The 15694-nt window shown below is 43.9% G+C and overlaps 1 non-coding gene across 1 annotated transcript; it reads right to left on the bottom strand.

The window, feature by feature from the left end:
* Positions 1–4411: 4411 nt before the first annotated feature.
* Positions 4412–4518, bottom strand: LOC114220850 (U6 spliceosomal RNA). The gene has a single exon (XR_003611633.1). It is a non-coding gene; the product is annotated as a U6 spliceosomal RNA (small nuclear RNA).
* Positions 4519–15694: the final 11176 nt, after the last annotated feature.

Genomic DNA, 15694 nt, shown 5'->3' on the forward strand with positions numbered 1-15694 from the left:
AACAACAACCCCAAAAACAAAAATAAAAAATAAAAATGATATATTTAAGACCAGCTGCAGGTCTTTTGGAATTTAAGTGTTTGCTAACTCTGTAAATTCTTTGTAATTCTTTGACATGCCCTTCATTAGGAGGACATGTCTATGTCCTTTTTGAGCCTGGTGGGCTTGTGGCTGTTTTAAGCGTACAGCAGAGGGGTGACTGGGTGGGTCAGTCGGTTGGGCGTCTGACTCTTGATTTTGGCTCAGGTCTTGGTCTCGGGGTCGTGGGATCGAGCCCTGTGTCAGGCTCTGTGCTTGGCTTGGGGTCTGCTTGGGATTCTCTCTCTCCCTCTGGCCCTTCCCCCACTCTCTCTCTCTCTCTCTAAATAGATAAATAAAAGCTTAAAAAAAAAAAGTACAGCAGAAGTGATTCAATGTGATTTCAGAGTCTGGATCACAAAAGACCATGTAGCTGCTGCCTTATTCCCTAGAACACTTGCTCTTGACACCCTGAGCCACTATGTGAGAAGTTGACTGCTCTGAGTCTGCCATGCCATAAGGAATCCCAAGCCGCTTAGAGGAGCCACGTGTAGGTCTGGGTTCAACAGCCCCTACTGAGTTCAGCCTTTGAGTCATGCCAGCCTAGGTGCCAAACACGTGAGGAGAGGAGTCTTCAGATCATTCCAGTTTCTGCCAGTTGAGTCACCTCCAGCAGTTAGTTTTCCTTGATAAAGCCCTAAACATTGGGTTCTCCCTCTCTCTGAGAGAAGTCATCCCCTCTGTGCCCTGTCTGGATTCCTGATCCTCAAAATCTGTGAACATATGTCACTAGGTGGGAATCTTTGTTATATAGCAGTAGAAAACTGGAACATCCAGACTTTCCATTATGTGAGATCAACACATTTGGTTCTTAGGGTTTAAGTCATTATAAAGATTTTTTTTTTCTTAGTCCAGTTAATCAGATCTAACTTATCCACACTTGTAGTCTTGTTTAAGTACATATATATATATTTTAAAGATTTTATTTATTTATTTATTTGACAGAGAGGGAGAGAGAGAAGCAGGCTCCCTGCTGAGCAAGGAGCCCGATGTGGGACTTGATCCCAGGACCCTGAGATGGTGGATTGCCTCTTCCAACAAATCACACCCATGGATATCCCAGGTACAAGCCCCATGACCCAGATCAGATAGATTAGGAAATGTTGTGAGGTCCCAGAGCTGAAACTCCACCATTCTTTCTCCAATTTCTGAAACCACAGCATAAGGTCAGCAGGTAGTGGGCGGCAGGGGCGGGTAATTATATTATAGTGTTCACCTTGAGTCCTGACCGGTAATAATAAAATCAGTTATAATAAAAGGTAAAAGGTTCACTGACTTTTGGATTTTAACTTGTATTAGTAAGATAACCCAAATGTTAACCTGGGTTCACCAGTTTGCATGTTCAAGGGAAATCACACTAATGTCTTGTATCAGTTAGCTATTGTTATAGTAATGCCACACAACAAACAACCTCAAACACTCAGTGGGGTATGACACTTGGTTTTTAGTTTTGGGTTTCCTGATCGGCTGAATAGCTCCCTTTCACTCAACAAGATGGCTTGGGTGGTTCTACTCCCCTGTGTCTCTCATCCTTCCCCTAAATCCAGCGGGCTAACCAGAACATATTTCCTTCCTTCTGAATTGTAAGAGAGCATGCCCAACTACACAAGTATATATATATATTTTTAAAGATTTTATTTATTTATTTGAGAGAGAGAGAATGAGAGACAGAGAGCATGAGAGGGAAGAGGGTCAGAGGGAGAAGCAGACTCCCTGCTGAGCCGGGAGCCCCATGTGGCACTCGATCCCGGGACTCCAGGATCATGACCTGAGCCGAAGGCAGTCGCTTAACCAACTGAGCCACCCAGGCGCCCTACACAAGTATATTTTAAGCCCATTAGCCAAAGGAAGTTTAACGGCCAAGCACAAAGTCAGGAGGTGAGGAAGTATACTCCACCCACGGAGGTAGAGGGGAAGGGAGGAGATATTCTGACAACAATCTAATCTGTCATCTGTCAAAAGCCCATGGTTCCTCTTGTTTTTTACTCACACAGGACCTCAAGCCCCCTTTGCAAAACCTTCCCCATATTTTCCCTTCAATCCCAAAGCATCAACATACAATTCAGCCTCAGACAATAAACATTCACACAGTGGCTTCCTCCCCCACCTTCCTGAATGGGGCTTTAAAAACACTTACATTCACTTTTCTCAGTTAACCAACATTTCTTCCCAATAATAAAAAAGAAATAAAACATTGGTGCCAAGTTTATGCTTCTAAGCGCCCTCCTCTGCCCACCAAGCTGGGGCCTGCTCCTGAAGGAATTGACAAATAACCCCAGTGCTTTATGTTCAAGCTTTCACACGCACACAAGGTCTTCTGTTTGAGAGGCGATACATACACATTGTGCAATTCTTCATAAAGAATGGATCTGTTCTAGTTTTTATGGCTATTTAAAGTTATAAAAGGGAATACATTAATTTAGAAATGCTTCAGAAAAGAGAGAGAGAATAAGAGTCAGAACAATAGCTAATGTGTCTAGTTTTTCTGCTGCCTTATATAGTTAGAACATACCTAGGGGCTGGGCTTTACAAGGGGGTGAATAAGTACCTGACTCAGAGTGTTCTGTTATGGCGATACCTTTTCCTTAAAGCTCTTTTCCCCCTTTATCCCTGGTGTGTGTGCGCACGTGTGTGACTGTGTGTGTATGTAAAGAATTATGTATATTCCCCAGCAGGTATTTCCTATATGCTTAAAGACTAGCTATTGGCAGTCATCTCTATGTGGCCCCTCCTCTGTTGTCCCAGACCCTGATGGTGAACCTCTGTTGCCTGGGAGGCCACCTGCAGCCTCCTCACCTTTTCCATTGCTAGGGATGTCTGTATTAGTCAAAGAGTCTTTGTTGGAAGTGGTAGAAACCCAACTCTATAACTAGTTTGAGCACGAAAGGGGATTTATTGGCTCACATGACCAAACCACGGACAGCATAGGGTAGAGCTGATCTAGTGATGAGCGGATTCAGATATCCAAATGCTGTCAGGCTCTTCTCTCCCTCACTTTTCTCTGCTGCTCTATGCTTGTTGGGGCCCTTGTTGCATATCACAGTTGGGCTTTCTTCCCAGGGAGGGGAATGTGGATTCTAGCAACTCTAGAATCGCAGCCTTTCAGCTTCAGCAACTCATGGAGGATAGAGAAAGTCTCTCCCTTAGCTCTGATGTAAGCAGTTCCAGGAGGTGTCTTTAATTGGCCTTTTTGTTTATTTGTTTTTTTGTTTTAAGATATATTTATTTATTTTAGAAAGAGAGAGAGAGAGCACACAGGGGAAGGGGCAGGGAGAGGGAGAGAGAACTTGGGGCCGATCTCACAACCTGAGCCAAAACCAAGAGTTGGATGCTTAACTGTGCCACCCAGGTGAACCCTCCTTTTGTTTTTTTAAACATTTATTTATTTACTTTGGGGGGGCAGAGGGAGAGGGAGAGAGAATCTCAAGCAGACTCCGTGCTAAGCGTGGGGCCCAACACGGGTTTGGATCTCAAGACCCTGAGATCACAATCCCCATGGAAACCAAGAGTCCAGTGCCTAAATGACTGTGCCACCCAGGCACCGCCTAACTGGCCTGCTTTGAGTCACATGCTCATGGCCTGGACTAACCACTAGGACTTCATTTCCAGAATAAAGGTGGGGAGCACTGGCATGGCTACTGGGGAAACCATTGGGAACCGTGAAACCACTTTAGTTTGCGTGAACTATAGTGCTCCTTATGAGAACTATAAAGTTGGTAACAAGCCCTTTCCTTAATCTGCACCTTAGGAAGCCCATCTATACACTGGCAGGGGGTGGGGTGATCTGGAAGACTTCCCATATGGATGTCCTGTGACCCTGTTATAAAATAACACACTATTCTGGGAGGCAGTTCCAGCTCACACTCTCTTTGAGGACCCTCTGTATTTGGTCTCTGTGGGTCACTGGCTGGGGCAGGTTAAACACCACCAGGGTAGCTGTCCTGGGATGTTGAACTGGACTGGACAGTAATCGCCCACCTCTTTGGGGTAGTGGTGCTGGGAAATATGGTTGCCCACTGTCCCTGGGCCCCTGGGAGGGCTCGTTCCTGGCCAGCTTCCCTGTAATCATGACTGCTTGAAGTTTGGGGTCATTTCAACCTTAACATGAGGGTTGGAACTCACAGCCTTGAGTCCTAGAGTTGGCTCTGCCATGCCGCCAGTTAATTCCCTTCTGTCATCCCTTTGCCGCTTCAAGTTCTCTCCAGGTATATCTCTACTCACCCTGAAGCCTTCGTGAGTAATGTTGAATTTTCTTTTTTTTTAAATTTTTTTATTAACATATAATGTATTATTTGTTTCAGGGGTACAGGTCTGTGGTTCATTAGTCTTACACAAAAATATGAACCGCTTCACAAATTTGTGTGTCATCCGTGTGCAGGGGCCATGCTAATCTTCTCTGTATCGTTCCAATTTTAGTATATGTGCTGCCGAAGCGAGCACTAATGCTGAATTTTCTGAAGATTGGTCCTCTGTCAAAAGATTGGCATCTGGGGCACCTCGGTGGCTCAGTCGTTAAGCGTCTGCCTTCGGCTCAGGTCATGATCCCAGGGTCCTGGGATCCAGCCCCGCATCGGGCTCCCTGCTTGGCGGGAGGCCTGCTTCTCCCTCTCCCCTCCCCCTACTTGTGTTCCTGCTCTCTCTGTCTCTCTCTCTGTCAAATAAATAAATAAAATCTTTAAAAAAAATTGGCATCTGTACATTTATTTATTTTAGACCAAGTGAAAATGTTTGAGGTATATACGTATCGTATGTTATAATTAATCCACATTTGGACTAATTTTGATGCACTGATCAAATATCTGTCTTTTTTTAAGATTTTATTTATTTATTTGAGAGAGAGAGAATGAGAGAGAGAGAGCACATGAGAGGGGGGAGGGTCAGAGGGAGAAGCAGACTCCCCGCTGAGCAGGGAGCACGATGCGGGACTCGATCCCGGGACTTGAGGATCATGACCTGAGCCGAAGGCAGTCGCTTAACCAGCTGAGCCACCCAGGCGCCCTCAAACATCTGTCATGACAGCATGAAATAAAGGGGCTTCTGCTATATTTGCTTATTATCTATCATTACCTAATATGACATTTAAAAGCTATTGAATGGATGGTGCCTTAGGGCTTGCTCATTGTAGACGTTGGGACAAGAATTTGAGACCAAGTAGTTAATTTGGGGGATGATCTCAAGAAACACTGTTGGTAGGGTGGGGAGCAAGACAGCAAAGGAAAGGCTGCCAATGAATTATGTGTGATCATGTAATTTACCACTGTGGGCAACTCGAGCTAATCCCACTGGGGAACTCTGGGAGACAAGAACACCCTTCTGAGTTGTCCCACATGAAGGGTGAGGATGCTGGTAGCCATCAGCTTCCCATCTGTAATTGGTTGAAGGATATTGGGCATCATCACCAGTAATGCTGCATTATCTGGTGCATGGGCCAAGCGTGCTCCTGTAACTGAGTCTTTTGGGTCATAGCTGTAGTAATCATCTTGGACTATGGAGGTGAATGCTGAGGAGATATGGGACGGCTCTGGCTTTTGGCTACAGATGGGTCTTCCTTCCTATAAGCTCTGGTATCCTGGGGTTTCCCACCCTCCCACTGAATCAGTGGGGAGGGGAGGATGGGCCACGTATGGGTCCACATACTGTCTCCCGACCTCTTAGTTAACTGTCCCAGAGGATAGCACAAGGATCCATGTATGGACTGGCTGACACCCACATGCCACCTTGAGTAGAGGAAGGGGTAGGGGTCAAAAGAAAGATGAGCCCTTAACTCAAAAGATACTAAATATCTGCATGAGACTGTTTTCAACTGGCAGAGACTAAGGTACTGTTAATAATCATGTTTCTCTTTTTCTCTCAATAATAGGGGCGACACAAGAAAAAAATTAAGTCACTTATAAAAAGTAACCTATACTTTTTTGTGGGTGTGCCTATGAGTTGTAGAGGTAGATTTCAATCCTCCTACAAATATAATCTCCATGAAGGCAGGGCCTTTACCTGATTTGGCCTTTGCCATATTTATAGTTTATGGCACTGTGGCTGGTACATAAAAATGCTAATTAAATATTTGTTGAATGAATAGATACTCTATATTTCCCCACCGGTGTCCCCTTGCCTTCTGAGATCCAAACCATTTAATTTCAGTTAGTTTATTGCAGCTTTGCCCAGAGCTGGGCAGGACTGCTGGTATTTTCTCTTGGACAATTAAGCTCTTTAGTAGAGAGTCAGTGTGAGGGGCCGCTCTCTGCACCCCATGCAAGCAGAGTTGGACTTAGAGAGAAGAGTGAGGCTGTCAGAGCACCGGCTGGTAACTGAAGAGCTATGTGTGTCCCTTCAATTTAATGCCCTGTTAATTAATATAAATAATGGCTGGGTTGTCACTTGCTGCCACTACATTTCTCTGTTCAAGGCTCATTATGATGAGGGATGAACAGCCCTCCTCCAGCCTCTATATCCCCATAGTTATGGAGTAGAGCTCCATGGATCCCAGGCCCAGCACTGCCCCTTTCTAGTTGGATGACCTTGGGCGAGTCGTGTTCCCTCTCTGAGCCTTGGGTTCTTCATCTGGATGGGGCAGCAATCTTGAGGATGGTTCAAGGCTTTTTTCTTGGCATAGCCTCTCATCATGATGCAGATATATGTGACTCTTCGACGTTACAGGCCACACACCTCTTCACTCACAGGGATCCCCTTAATGATGTGGGTCTGGAGTCAGCCAGACATGGGTCCAAATCCTGGATTCAAATTCACCACCTCCTCCTAGCTGTGTGGCTTGAGACAAGTCACAACTTGTACGAGCTACATTCTTTTTTTCTAATTAAAACACACGCATGCATGCGCATGCACACGCGCGCGCGCGCACACACACACACACCCCACACATATCCCCAGGTGCCAGGCACTGCCCTAAAACTGCTGAGTTCAAGTCCTGGATCTGCTGCTTGCTAGCTGTATGACCTTGGGCAAGTCTCTTAACCTCTTTGCTCTCAGTTTCCTCATCTGTTAGGTGGGAATAATAATAACATTTTCCTCCAGGGATGTTGTAAGGAGTAAGTGAGTTAATACTTGTGAAACACTTAGAACTGTGCCAGGAACATAGCAAATGCTGATAAATGTTTGCTGTTATTATGGCTACCCATTTCATTGAAACTTTATAACCCACTCTGGGAAGAGGTCTGACTTTCTCCCTTCTAAACTGAGGGTAATAATACTCACAGCATAGAGGTGACTGGATGGCTCAGTCAGGTGAGCATCCGACTCTTGGTTTTGGCTCAGGTCATGATTGCAGGGTTGTGAGATTGAGCTCTGCACTGGGCTCTGTGCTCAGGGCGGAGTCTGCTTTAGAGTCTCTGTCCCTCCCACTTGCACCCTCTCTCAAATAAATAAATAAAATCTTAAAAAATAATAGGTTATGAGTTCTGGCTTAGGTGGTTATGATTATGAAAGGTGGTTATGATTATGAAAAGTAACATAGGCAAAATAACAAAGGTAGTATTTATTGAGTACTACAATGAACCAGATATTATGCTGTCTGAGTCAGAAATGTACTTGGTGGCAAGAAACAAAAATCAAAAGTAACAGTGGCATGAATATATTAGGCTTCATTTATCTCGCATAAGAAGTCTGGAGGAGGGCGCCTGGGTGGCTGAGTTGGTTAAGCAACTGCCTTCGGCTCAGGTCATGATCTCAGGGTCCTGGGATCGAGCCCTGCATTGGGCTCCCTGCTCAGCGGGAGGCCTGCTTCTCCCTTTCCCACTCCCCCTGCTTGTGTTCCCTCTCTTGCTGTCTCTCTCTGTCAAATAAATAAATAAAATCTTAAAAAAAAAAGAAAGAAGTCTGGAGGAACCCAGGCTCTTTCTGTTTTTCTGCTTTATCATTCTTATCAAGTCAGAGTTTGTTCTCAAGATTTCAAGATGCCTGCTATACCTTTGCATCACTTCTGTGTTCTGGGCAGAACACAGGGTAAGTACAAAAGGCTGAAGAATGCCAGTTGTCTGGCTCTAAAAAAAACTCCACAACTTTTCTGGAAGTACACTTTTCGTGATGAACACTGACTAATGTATAGATCTGTTGAATCATTATATTGTGCACTTGAAACTGATATAACGCTGTATGTTAATTATTCTTGAATTAAAAAAATACTTATCAGATAAGTAACACCAAACAACTTTCACTTACATATCATGAGCCAGAACTCTGTCACCTAGGTTGTATGGGCAACCCTACCTGCTAGGGAACCTAGGAAATCAAGCCAGCCTTCATGGCAAGGGAGGCTGTAAACAATTTGGGGGTACCCAGCTCACAATATCTGCTACATATAAACTTTCTGTTTAATTCCCACCAAAGCCTTGAGGGACTGGAAACATTAAGATTTCTGTTGTAAAAGAGGAGTAAACTGAGGCCAGGAGAGGGAAGGGATAAGCCCAAGGATACATAATTCACAAGTGGCAGGGTCAGGATTCAAACCCAGATCTGTTTGGGTGTGAAGGTCTGGGCTCGTCACCATTTTTGATGCTGCCGAGTGTCTGCTGTAATGCCTAGCACACAGTAAGTACTGAGGAGATGTTATTTCCCTTCTACTCCTAGCCTTCTACTGAGGTTCTACCCATTTTAGGCTTTGGAGGCTAGGACTTTGCACCTCTTTCCCTGCAGCAGAAGTATGGGCAGGCTGGACTCTGGAAGAACATGGTGGTCACACCCAAGGCTCTCTTGCTCTTCAGGCCTATGACGCAAGTGGGATAGATGGAAATGTTATGTGTGTGTAGGGCCTAAGTAGGACAGGTAGGCATCTTTATTTGATGATAGTTTAAACTCTGGCAGGGCACTTTGGTGTTTTTTTTTTTTTAAGATTTTATTTATTTATTTGAGAGAGAGCGAGAGAGAGAGCATGAGTAGGGGAGAGGGGCAAAGGGAGAGTGAGAAGCACACTCTTTGCGGAGCAGGGAGCCTGCCATGGGGCTTGATCCTAGGACCCTGGGATCATGACCTGAGCTGAAGGCAGACATTTAACTGACTGAGCCACCCAGGCGCCCCTGGCAGGGCATTTTGAAATAAAGTGGTCAAAAGTTTTCAAAAGAACAGCCCAAAGACCAAATGAATATAATTTTTGTTGTTGTTGTTCCACATAGTATTTTTTTTTAATTCAAATGAATTAGTAATATTTTAACATTGGGAAACTTCACATTATAACCTGTATTTCCTATCTCTCCAAGGGGAAAAAAAAATCAGGCGATCTGCCACACGGGGCCCAGATTCCACATGGTAACACTGCTGGAGCTGGTATGTGTGCTCACCCACCACCACAGCCCCGGCCTGGCCTGCTTCCCTTGTCTGGGATTTGCCTGGTTCCTATGAGCTTCTGAGTTTTCCCCTTCACTGAAACACTGGAAAGACTGAAGCTTAGGGAAGTGATTTGAGTTGTCTAAGCTCATACAGCCAAGCAATTCTGCTGCTGTTGATACATTTATCCATTTGGATAGAAGTTATTGCAGTGGGAAATGCAGTGGAAGGAGCTGACTCAGAAGTGTATGAGTGGGGCAGCTCACTTTCTGTTTGGCTGGGGATATTATTTCCCTTTTTTGGGCCTCAGCTTTCCCATCTGTAAAATGAGGTTATTAACAGTCCCACTCTCTTAGGTGTGGGAAGGTTTTGAGAATTTTGTGGAGCTAAGAAAGGTTATTGAACATTATTGCTGATTTGATTGTCTGTTGCTATGTAAAAAAAGCACCCCAACTTAATAGTTTAAAACAACCATTTTATTTTTTCATGATTGTGCAGTTTAGGTTCAGCTCAGGTAGGTGGTTTTTCCACTGATCTTGCTGGTGATCACTCTGGTGGTTGTAATCAGGGGGCACGTTGGTTAATGGCTAGGATTCTGACTCTCCTCATTTGGTCTCTCTAGTCATTCTTACGTTGTTGTTCAGGGCGCAAAGGAACAAGCATTCCAAGAGGATAAGCCAGTGTGAAAGTGTTTATTAAGTCTCTGCTTGTACCTGGCTTACTAATGTCCCATTGGCTAAAGTTTATCACATGGCCAAGCCCACTGTCAATATGGGAAAAGACTATATAAGAGTTGACTCTTGGGAAGTGTGGTTCATTGGGGACCATCAAAGTAATGGCCTAGCATAATTATTTCATGGTATCTGACCAATGGCTAGAACAGGGAGAGTGCGCTTTTACCTGCAGCATGAAATTTGATGGTCCATGAATCTCCCCACTCGGAATTCTCTCTCCTGATAAATTGGCCTAGAATCTTTTTTTTATTCTTAATAAATCTTTATTTAAAAAAGACCTTCAAACCCAAAATCTTTATATGAGAAGATTGCCAGCTTTTTTACATTGTTTTAGAGCATGACTGGGTTTTTTTGTTTTGTTTTGTTTTGTTTTGTTTTTTGGGGGGTTTTAAATTTAAATACAATTAATTAACATATAATGTATTATTTGTTTCAGGGGTACAGGTCTATGATTCATCAGTCTTACATAATACCTAGTGCTCATTACAACACATACCCTCCCCAATGTCCATCACCCATTTACCCCACCCCCTTATCCCTCTCTGTTCCAGCAACCCTCAGTTTGTTTCCTGAGATTAAGAGTCTCTTATGTTTGTCTCCCTCTCTGGTTTCATCTTGTTTCATTTTTTCTTCTCTTCCCCTATGATCCTCTGCCTTGTTTCTTAAATTCTACATATCAGTGAGATCATGATAATTGTCTTTCTCTGACTGACTTATTTTGTTTAGCATAATACCCTCTAGTTCCATCCACATTGTTGCAAATGGCAAGATTTCATTTTTTTGATGGCTGAGTAATATCCCATTGTATATATATACCACATCTTCTTTATCCCTTCAACTGTCGATGGACATCTGGGCTCTTTCCATAGTTGGCTACTGTGGACATTGCTGCTATAAACATTGGGGTGCAGGTGCCCCTTCAGATCACTACATTTGTATCTTTGGGGTACATACCCAGGAGTGCTATTGCTGGGTCATAGAGTAGCTCTATTTTCTTTCTTTCTTTCTTTTCTTTTTTTTGGTGGGCAGCAAAGCAAGGTTTATTGAGCAATAGCAAAGTGATAGTACAAAGCTGCCGGCGATGTGGGAGAGCGAGGTTCTTGTCTCATGGAGTCAAAGAATGAATCTCACAAAGGAGAGTGAGTAAAGCGATAGAAGTTTATTAAGTAAGGATACTGAAAAGCTCTCAGGAGTGAGAGGGGTCCCAATAGGGTTGCCTGGGTAGCTCTATTTTCAACTTCTTGAGGAACCTCCATACTGTTTTCCAGAGTGGCTGCACCAGCTTGCGTTCCCACCAACAGTGTAGGAGGGTTCCCCTTTCTCCACATCCTCCCCAACATCTGTCATTTCCTGACTTGTTGATTGTAGCTGTTCTGACTGGTGTGAGGTGGTATCTTATTGTGGTTTTGATTTGTATTTCCCTGATACCAAGTGATGTTGAACCCTTTTTCATGTGCCTCTTGGCCATTTGGATGACTTCTTTGGAGAAATGTCTGTTCATGTCTTCTGCCCATTTCTTGACTAGATTATTTGTTCTTTGGGTGTTGAGTTGGATAAATTCTTTATAGATTTTGGATACTAGCCCTTTATCTGATATGTCATTTGCAAATATCTTCTCCCATTTTGTCAGCTGTCTTTTGGTTTTGTCGACTGTTTCCTTTGCTGTGCAAAAGCTTTTTATCTTGATGAAGTCCCAATAGCTCATTTTTGCCTTTGTTTCCCTTGCCTTTGGAGACGTGTCTCGCCAGAAGTTGCTGCAGCTGAGGTCACAGAGGTTGCTGCCTGTGTTCTCCTCTAGGATTTTGATGGATCCCTGTCTCACATTTAGGTCTTTCATCCATTTTGAGTCTATTTTTATGTGTGATGTAAGGAAATGGTCCAGTTTCATTCTTCTGCATGTGACTGTCCAATTTTCCCAACACCATTTGTTGAAGAGACTGTCTTTTTTCCATTGGATATTCTTTCCTGCTTTGTCGAAGATTAGCTGAACATAGAGTTGAGGATCCATTTCTGGGTTCTCTACTCTGTTCCATTGATCTATGTGTCTGTTTTTGTGCCAGTACCATACTGCCTTGATGATTACAGCTTTGTAATAGAGCTTGAAGTCCGGAATTATGATGCCACCAGTTTTGGTTTTCTTTTTAACATTCCTTTGGCTATTCAGGGTCTTTTCTGGTTCCATACAAATTTTAGGATTATTTGTTCCAGTTCTGTGAAAAAGGTTGATGGTACTTTGATAGGGATTGCATTGAATGTGTAGATTGCTCTAGGTAGCATAGACATTTTAACAATACTTGTTCTTCCAATCCGTGAGCATGGAACATTTTTCCATTTCTTTGTGTCTTTCTTTCATGAGTATTCTGTAGTTTTCTGAATACAGATCCTTTGCCTCTTTGGTTATGTTTATTCCTAGGTATCTTATGGTTTTGGGTACAATCGTAAATGAAATCGACTCCTTAATTTCTCTTTCTTCTGTCTCATTGTTGGTGTATAGAAATGCAACTGCTTTCTGTGCATTGATTTTATGTCCTGCCACTTTTTTGAATTCCTGTATGAGTTCTAGCAATTTCTGGGTGGAGTCTTTTGGGTTTTCCACATAGAGTATCATGTCATCTGCAAAAAGTGAGAGTTTGACTTCTTCTTTGCTGATTCAGATGCCTTTTATTCCTTTTTGTTGTCTGATTGCTGAGGCTAGGACTTCTAGTACTATGTTGAACAGCAGTGGTAATAGTGGACATCCCTGCCATGTTCCAGACCTTAGGGGGAAAGCTCTCAGTTTTTCCCCACTGAGAATGATATTCACTGTGGGTTTTTCTTTTTTTATATATATATATATATTTTAAAGATTTATTTATGTGAGAGAGCGAGAATGGGGGAGAGAGAGAGAGTACATGAGAGGGGGGGAGGGTCAGAGGGAGAAGTAGGCTCCTCGCCGAGCAGGGAGCCTGATGCGGGACTCGATCCCGGGACTCCGGGATCATGACCTGAGCCGAAGGCAGTCGCTTAACCAACTGAGCCACCCAGGCGCCCTTTAATATATATTTTTAAAGACTTTATTTATTTATTTATTTGACAGAGAGAGAGAGGAAACACAAGCAGGGGGAGTGGGAGAGGGAGAAGCAGGCCTCCTGCCTAGTAGAGAGCCCAATGCGGGGCTTGATCCCAGGACCCCGGGATCATGACCTGAGCCAAAGGCAGACCCTTAACCACCCAAGCACCCAGGTGCCCTGGGCTGTCTGATTTTAGTATCCACAGTTTATGGCCTGGATCAAGAATGGGAGTGAAGGTTCATAGGAAAGTCAGGTGCTGATATCAAGAAAAGGGGAAATGATACTGTGCAGGGAAAAATAGTATCTGTAACCTACAACCACCCATTAATACCCATAAAAAGATAATGTACCACTTAGAGCACAATTTAAAAAACATTTTATGTTCTTTTTATAGATATCTGAGTACTTGGATATATCCCTGTCTATTCCAGTTGTGATTTTTTAAGTCTCTGGGTCCCCTGGTGGGATCCAAGCTAAATTCTTGGGCCATCTGGGCAAGAATTCCTGAGGTACAACAGCAAATAAGAATATCTGGTCAAGAACTCTTAAAAGAATATGGAGAAATGGATTTGTTGAAGTCGATGGAGAACATGAAGGGTAATGTGGTGGACAACTCTTACAGAAATGCACCTGGGAGGCAAGGATTGAAGCAAGGCTGATGGGAAAGTCTCAGGAAGTGTGAACGAGTTTTCTGAATATTGGGGGTGGGGAGGGGGTGGCAGGCCTAATGTATCTGTCATTTCCTGGGCACTTAGTAGTTTTTGAACAAGATGCTCTAGGGATAGCTTTTCTCATTAGAACAAATGCCACAGACACAAACCTTCCTCGTTTATATTTCTTCTAATGTGCTTCTGCTTGAGCAAGTGAGCCCTTAATGTCAATTTCAATTAATGTTGATGCATCTGATCTTGGTGTTGTGGCTCATGGATGCAATGGTGGGGCCCGGGGGGAGAAGGTCACTGGGAAGTGGGAGGAGGTGTCCCCTCTTATTAGGAGGCTGAAAGTCCCTGGTGAAGGAGGCATTGGGAGGGAAGGTATGGAATAATTTTCTCCCTACTTAGTGAAGATCATACTTTAAAGATGCCAGCCTGTCTACTGTTTGATAAATTTGGAGACCTAGTAGTAAGGCAGAGAGGAGAGATAGGGCTCTAGGGATGAGCCAGTGAGGAATGAGAGACAACCTTCCATTAACCTATATGAGAGCTTCCCCATAACCTTGAGCCACCAGTAGCAGGGGTGGGGACCATATGCTCCAGCCCTGCTATCTGCTGTCATGGGGGAGCCTTCTGAACGGCCTCATGTACTTCCTCCCTCCCAGCTAGGGTGGCCCAAAGCTGGTGGTCTCACAATAGCATGGATGTGACTTGAGCTCAGCACTGCTGTGGGATGGAGCAGATGGGGTAGAGATGGCAGAGCAAAGTTCAGGGGAAGGTAGAGACTGTCACAGCTTGCCCACTTTCTCTCCTCCTCTTCCCTTCTAACAAAGGGAGTTCCTTTGTTCAGGAAAGATATGGATTTACGTTCTCCAAGAGAAGAACCTCAGGAACAATTCTTTTTCCTTTGAAAAATCAGAGCTCTTTTTTTTTCTTTTTCCAGAGTTCTTGTTTTTTTCATCCTCTTTATCATCAACAATCATCAGAAGAGCTTACTATTTCTTGAGGACCTTCTATGTGTCAGGGACACTATACACATTATTGCTAGTCTTCCCAACTTTTAAGGTAAATGTAATTTATGCCCATTTTACAGAGAAGAAAATTGGGGGCTTAGAGAGCCCGAGAAACTTGTCCAGTAAGAGGCAGTGTTGGGGTTGGAACCGAGGCCTGTTCATTTGATATCTGGCTCTATCTGGCTCTGATGTCATCAATTACTGAACACTAGGGAGGTTTGGGCTCCTGGCTAAGATTTGCCAATAAGATATGCCTTCTATTCTTTTCAGATGTCCCTATTGGCAAGGATTAAACACAGAGTTTAATCTGCCCTGGACTAGAAGTCAAGATGAGCGGTCTCCAGCCCTGGTTCTGCAACTCTTCTGATGGACAGCTTTCAGCATTCATGACATGTGAGTTACCCTTTCTAGGTCTCATTTCTCTATCTATAAAATGGGTGAGTTGGACTAAACACCTCCAAGGATCAGTTCAGTCCAATCCAATCTGACAGCACTTAGGGGGGCTTCTTGTTTGACTGTGTTGCAAGGATGCAAAGATTGACAAGACATGCCTCCATTCTCTAGGTAAGCTGGATGTGTGTTCTCTAATAGTTATAAAGGGCAACAAAGCTTGGAGAGTGTAACCTTTCATTTAAACTTAGCTAGTGGCAAGTGTGCATGGCAGGGGAGATGAGGTAAGCTTCACTGAGGAGAGAAATGCTTGTCCCCTTCTCTAACCATGTGGTTCTAATGGGGGCTGCCATCTTTTTATCCATCTCACATCCCTATTGACAATGATTGGTTACAGAGTGGGCACCTTGCTCAAGCTGGGCCAGTCACAGTACCTGACCCTACCAGCAGTGGATAATTGGTCTCAGGATGAGCACCTACTCATGCAGGGGCAAAGTCCTTGC

This window comes from Eumetopias jubatus, unplaced genomic scaffold (genome assembly GCF_037043125.1).
Source record: "Eumetopias jubatus isolate StellerSeaLion01/CBP00866 unplaced genomic scaffold, mEumJub1_p1.0 scaffold_9, whole genome shotgun sequence".
Lineage (NCBI taxonomy): Eukaryota > Metazoa > Chordata > Mammalia > Carnivora > Otariidae > Eumetopias > Eumetopias jubatus.